This window comes from Oncorhynchus kisutch, linkage group LG5 (genome assembly GCF_002021735.2).
Source record: "Oncorhynchus kisutch isolate 150728-3 linkage group LG5, Okis_V2, whole genome shotgun sequence".
Taxonomy (NCBI): domain Eukaryota; kingdom Metazoa; phylum Chordata; class Actinopteri; order Salmoniformes; family Salmonidae; genus Oncorhynchus; species Oncorhynchus kisutch.
Genome location: NC_034178.2, coordinates 67,603,289 through 67,609,755, shown reverse-complemented (window position 1 = coordinate 67,609,755; position 6,467 = coordinate 67,603,289).

Sequence of the window (6,467 nt, the reverse complement as noted above, 5' to 3'; positions counted from 1 at the left end):
AGTTGAAAAAAAAGGTCTAGGTTGGAACTGTTGCTGTTAAAATACAAGAAATCATTTTTATTCTGAACAGATGTAGACCAGAAAAAATACACAGTCCTAATGAGAGGTTTTCAGCAATCATGTCTATTCTGGGATAAGTTTTTGACTGTGCAACCCTGAGGTCAGACTCAGCATTGAGTCTGTTTCTGAGTTGAGATATGTGGTGCTGGATCAGAGCTGGATCAGAACTGGATCAGAACTGGATCAGAACTGGATCAGAACATCTACTGCTTTCTCAGTCAGGCAGGAAACCTCGTCCTGCTATCGATGTGCAACCCAGAACTGTGTTTGCCTCAAAAAGCATCTTGCTTCAATCAGTTTATTCCAGTTAAGAAGAAAAATGATTACTTGTATTTTAACAGCAACAGTTCCAACCTAACCTTGTTTTCAACAATAATTTATACAGTAGGATGTACAGTAGGCCTGATCATTTTTAATCTTCTTAGTGAAACTCGGCATTGTAAGCAATAATGTCTTTATACTGAATGTAAGTGTCATTTTAACACCTCAAAGAAGAGGATTTCACTTCAGGTACCGAGACCCAAAAGTGCAGTTTACCGTGACCCGTCGAAGAAAGTCAAGTTCAGTCTTGGTGCCAGGCTGCGTGAAACGGGAGAGATGTTCGTTGTGTCCGACTGCCACCACAATATGAGAATCAGAGAGCTAAAAAACACCATGGAATTAGTGGTTGGGATTCCCACAGACTTCCAGAGAGTATGCTACCTGGATAATGGTAAAATAAATACCTTTGATGTCATTTGCTGGTTTAACTGTTGACATATTTTAATGAGAACTGGGGAGATGTTGTTGATTAAATGATTAGATATGTATTCATAGATTTTTATTGGGTTTAATGAAGTTAGAATCACGGACCTTATGAATCTCAAAAGTAGGCTAGCAGTGACAGGCCCGTCATGGTGAACATTTTATTGAGGGTGTTTTCCAGTTAGAATAATTATTTAATGATATGCTTCTCTGACCAAAAAGAATGGGAGAAACTCCCCAAATACAGGTGTGCCAAGCTTGTAGCATGATACCCAATGATAATCGTGGCTGTAATTCCTGCCAAAGGTGCTTCAACAATGTACTGGTTTCTTTCTTCCTGCCTAACAAATGTGACCCTGTTATCTCTGTCGGGACCCATGTTAAGGGCCAGACTCCCCCGGGGCCGCCACCGAGGGCCAGTTGCAGTCCATCCAGGAGCTACTGGTGCCCCACACCAACCAGAGGACACTGAGGGCATGACAGCTCTGAGAACCGCCATGCGCTGGGACCAGAGGAAGAGCACCCGGCAGCTCTTCCTCTTCCACTGGCAGGAGCGTGACTCCCAGCTACGCACCTGGCACCGCGGTGCCCACGCTCAGAGACACACCTGGGGCTCTGTAGCTGTGGGGTGGAGGGCAGGGTGGAAGTGAGGCAGAACACGGCCATGAGGGCCCAGGCAAGGAGGGCGTGGATGGGGGATGCGTGACCAGAGCTGCATGTCAAGAACAGGGCAGATGACCAAGAGCCTGGTCCTGGAGAGCCGTGTACACAGGATTTTATTCCAGCCCAGCACCAACACACCAGTTCCTAACTACTCTGGATTGAATCGCATGAGCAGTCGGATCATTTGCATCAGATGTGTTAGTGTTGGGTTGGAACAAAAACCTGATAACAGACTATGTTTCCCCCTTCATCATTAAGTCAGAAGTTTGCCTACCTCTCCCACATCGGACATTGAGTAAGTGCTCTCGCAATGGTTCCGAGCAGCAAGACTCCCTTCATGAAGTCATCAAGAGGCAGAAAAGTAGATTAACTGACATTTATAATCAAGATAAACCAGTGAAAAAAAAGGTGCAGCTAAAAGGTGTAATCACATGAGTCAGAGATGGGGAAATAAGATGTCTTGAGCAACCTGGATGATAGAATGTGACACTGCTTATTGGTGAATAAAAGTAGAAACCAGAGAGATGAGAACAAAGTACCTTTAAAGTTGAAATGATTGTGAACATGTGAACTGTTCTATCAAACAAATGTATTGCCGTTGCACCATGGCACATTCAGTGCCTTCGGAAAGTATTCAGACACCTTTACTGTTTTTCACAGCCTTTTTCTAAAATGTTTTTTTATTTTTTATTCCACATCAATCTACACACAATACTTAATAATGACAAAGCAAATTTTTGCAAATGTATTAAAAAAATCTACAGTACATAGTTATTCAGACTCTTTGCTAGGAGACTCAAAATTGAGCTCAGGTGCATCCTGTTTCCATTGATCATCCTTCAGATGTTTTTACAACTTGAATGGAGTCCCCCTGTGGTAAATTCAATTGGACATGATTTGGAAAGGCAGACACCTGTTTATATAAAGTCCCACAGTTGACAGTGCATGTCAGAGCAAAAACCAAGCTATGAGGTAGAATGAATTATCCATAGAACTCTGAGACAGGATTGTGTCGAGGCACAGATCTGGGAAAGGCTACCAAAACATTTCTGCAGCATATAATGTCCCCAAGAACACAGTGGCCTGCATTATTCTTAAATGGAAGAAGTTTGGAACCACCAAGACTCTTCCTAGAGCTGGCCACCCGGCCAAATTGTGCAATCGGGGGAGAAGAAGCCGATGGTCACTCTGACACAGCTCCAGAGTTCCTCTCTGGAGATGGGTGAACCTTCCAGAAGGACAACCATCTCTGCAGCATTCCACCAATCAGGCCTTTATGGTAGAGTGGCCAGACAAAAGCCACTCCTCAGTAAAATGCACATGACAGCCTGCTTGGAGTTTTCCAAAAGGCACCGAAAGGACTCTGACCATGACAAACAAGATTCTCTGGTCTATTGAAACCAAGATTGAACTCTTTGGCCTGAATGCCAAGCGTCACATCTGGAAAAAACCTGGCACCATCCCTACGGTGAAGCATGGTGGTGGCAGCATCATGCTGTGGGGATGTTTTTCAGCGGTCGGGACTGGGAGACTGGTCAGGATCGTGGCAAAGATGAATGGATTAAAGTACAGAGAGATCCTTTATGAAAACCTGCTCCAGAGCGCTCAGGACCTCAGACTGGGGGTGAATGTTCACCTTCCAACAGGACAACCACCCTAAGCACAGCCAAGACAATGCAGGAGTGGCTTCAAGACAAGTCTCTGAATGTCCTTGAGTGGCCCAGCCACAGCCCAGACTTGAACCTGATCAAACATCTCTGGAGAGACCTGAAAATAGCTGTGCAGAGACGCTCCCCATCCAACTTGACAGAGCTTGAGAGGATCTGCAGAGAAGAATGGGAGAAACTCCCCAAATACAGGTGTGCCAAGCTTGTAGCGTCATACCCAAGAAGACTCAAGGCTGTAATCACTGTGAAAGGTGCATCAACAAAGTACTGAGTAAATTGCTAAATACTTATGTAAATGTGACATTTCAGTTTTTATTTATTTATACATTTGCCCCCCCAAAAAATGTTCAACTGTTTTTGCTTTGTCACTATGTGGCATTGCTTGTAGATTGATGAGGGGGAAAACAATTTAATCCATTTTAGATTAAGGCTGTAACGTAACAGAATGTGGAAAAAGTCAAGGGGTCTAAATGCTTTCCGAATGCACTGTATACAGGGGACTGAGACTAGTATTCATCTTTGATGTGTCATTTGCCCTGCATAGAAATCAATATGTATATAGATTTCAATAGTGTCTATTTCTGATAGTCACAATACTCTTGCATACATCAATGCATTGTACTTTAAAAAATGTTTTGTGTGTTTTTATTTTATATGACATAGTAGCTAGCACTGCAACGTTGAGGAAGAGAATCCAAGCAAGCATTTCACTGTACTGTTTACAACTGTTGTATTCTGGACAGATACACTGATTGGATCTGAAATAGATGCCAATTTGGCAAATAGGAGGTCTAAATGTCCATTTGAACCAGAATCATTGAAGGGGAATGGCATTAAGGTCTGGAAGGCATGAAGATTATGATCACTTGCTCAACCATTTAAAATAGCTATTTTCACCTATACACAGGGGAGGAACCAGAAAGACCAGACTACTGCAATTATTTGTGTTTCGGTTATCAGTAAATACAAATCCCCTCCCCAATGGGGCAACCTCAGAGCAGGCTCAAATTGTGTGACTGCTCAAGTCTCTTAGCCTGGGCAATAGCGTAACCCTTAATATCAATCCCAAATGTACGATGACTGTATCCTGTTTTCTATCAGTGTACTGTGGGATAACCACCTTTGAACCTCAAGATGACACTCATGATAGTATTAGTCACTGGTGCTGGTTCACTGCCATGCTGATTGTCTGTGGTTAAAGGCACCACATGACAGAAACACACACTGAACAATGTAATACAACTCAAACAGTCAAGAGGGTACTAACTACAGCAGTTCAATCTCAACGCAGCACATAAACTCACATTTCTGGTTTAATGTAGATGCTGATGTGGTGATGACTATCTAATGACACATTTTCCTTAAAGTAAGAAAAGGTGTGTACATTTGTAACTGTGTGAAATTTGAGACATTCTTATGACACGGGTAGGGCTCCTTTTAAAAGCCCTGTCATCCTTTCATTACTTACAGTACTGCAGTACTACAACAAGCAACTGAATCTACTTACCAACACAACCACGTGAGAGACAGCTTCAATGGATTTTGGTAAGTCAATTAACACTGCTCATTGCAAGATTTTTCAGATGCGGAAAAATGTGGATATTGCATTGTCAAGGTAGCCTATGTCATGTTTAGTGACAGAGGGTAATTTAGTACAGTGAATGGGTAATTGGGTGACTTGACTTGTAGAATGGAACTTTTTTCTTACAATGGAAGATCATCCGTGTTGGTGTTTGTTCTTCTGTTAAATTAATATGATTTATGACAGCTTTTATTATTTATGAGTCATTAAAGAAAATATGCAAAGTTGGCCTGTAATGTAATGCATAGATCAGGTATTCCCAAATTGGGGTACGCCCCAAAAAAAATGTGATTCACATAAAAAAGAAAAACAGAACATTTTCAAACAGTACATTTATGTTTTCCAAAGGTGCTATTCATTTGGGTGAGGTTTTTTTCTCGGCTGAGTAGCCTCGTTTCACTGCCAAAAATAAAAATTCAAACCATCTAGTGTTCAGCGAAATAACAACACAATGTCAAATACAGGTAGCCTAGTCAAATAATTAACATCCAATCATATTAACTGTTAGTCTCTCGCGGGAAACCTTCACTCTTGTGCAGACATTTAGAAACGAAACATGACAATTTGAAAAATAAGCCACAGGAGTTTTTTTGAGTAGTTAGACATGTATAAAAGTAACAGATACGATGAATAAGAAGAGGCTAGAAGCGTCTTATATGGTGAGCTACCGAGTGGCTAGGACAGGCTAGCCCCATACTATTGTGTAGGACTTCATTCTTCCTGCTTCCGCGGATATGGCTGGGACAATGCTGGGGGGAAAAAGCCCAAAAACCATACAGACAATCACTTTATCAACCAATACTGTTTCACAACGCATCAGTGACATGGCTGGAGATGTTTTGAAACAATTACTGTTTCACATACAAGCCAGTGAATTATATGCGTTACAGCTGGATGAGTCCACTGATGTAGCGGGCCTGGCACAGCTCCTGGTATATGTTCATTACGTTTATGGGGGTTCGATTAAGGAAGACATCCTCTTCTGCAAACCACTGGAAACCAGGACAACATGAGACGAAATGGTTAACTGTGTTAAAGCAAGGCCCCTGAACTCTTGTGTATTTTTTGCATTATGCAATGATATGAGCAGCGACCATGTAACGCTTTTACACCATACAGAAGTGCGCTGGTTATCAAGGGGCAAAGTATTGACATGTTTTTTTTAAATTGAGAGACAAGCACTGCAAGATTTCTGGATAGGGCTGAGCTCAGAGTTTCTTGCCTTGGCAAATCGTGCTGTTAAGACACTGATGCCCTTTGCAACCACGTACCTATGTGAGAGTGGATTCTCGGCCCTCACTAGCATGAAAACTAACTACAGGCACAGACCGTGTGTGGAAAATGATTTAAGACTGAGGCTCTCTCCAATACAATCCAACATTGCAGAGTTATGTGCATCCTTTCAAGCACACCCTTCTCATTAACCTGTGGTAAGTTATTCACAGATTTTGATGAACAAATAAGGTTTTATATGTACGATGGCTAAATAAAGAGCACAATTATTGATAATGATTATATTATTATTTGTGCCCTAGTCCTATAAGAGCTCTTTGTTACTTCCCACGAGCTGGTTTGTGACAACTCACAATCATTCTTATGTTTAATAAATGTATCATATAGTGTGTATGTGGCAGGCTTACAGTGATGGCAAAAAACAACATTTGAGAGTGCGCTGCCCTTGGTGCTAGAGGGGGTAACAGATGGAGGTTGAATGTTTGAAAGGATACGGGAATATAAAAAGTTTGGGAACC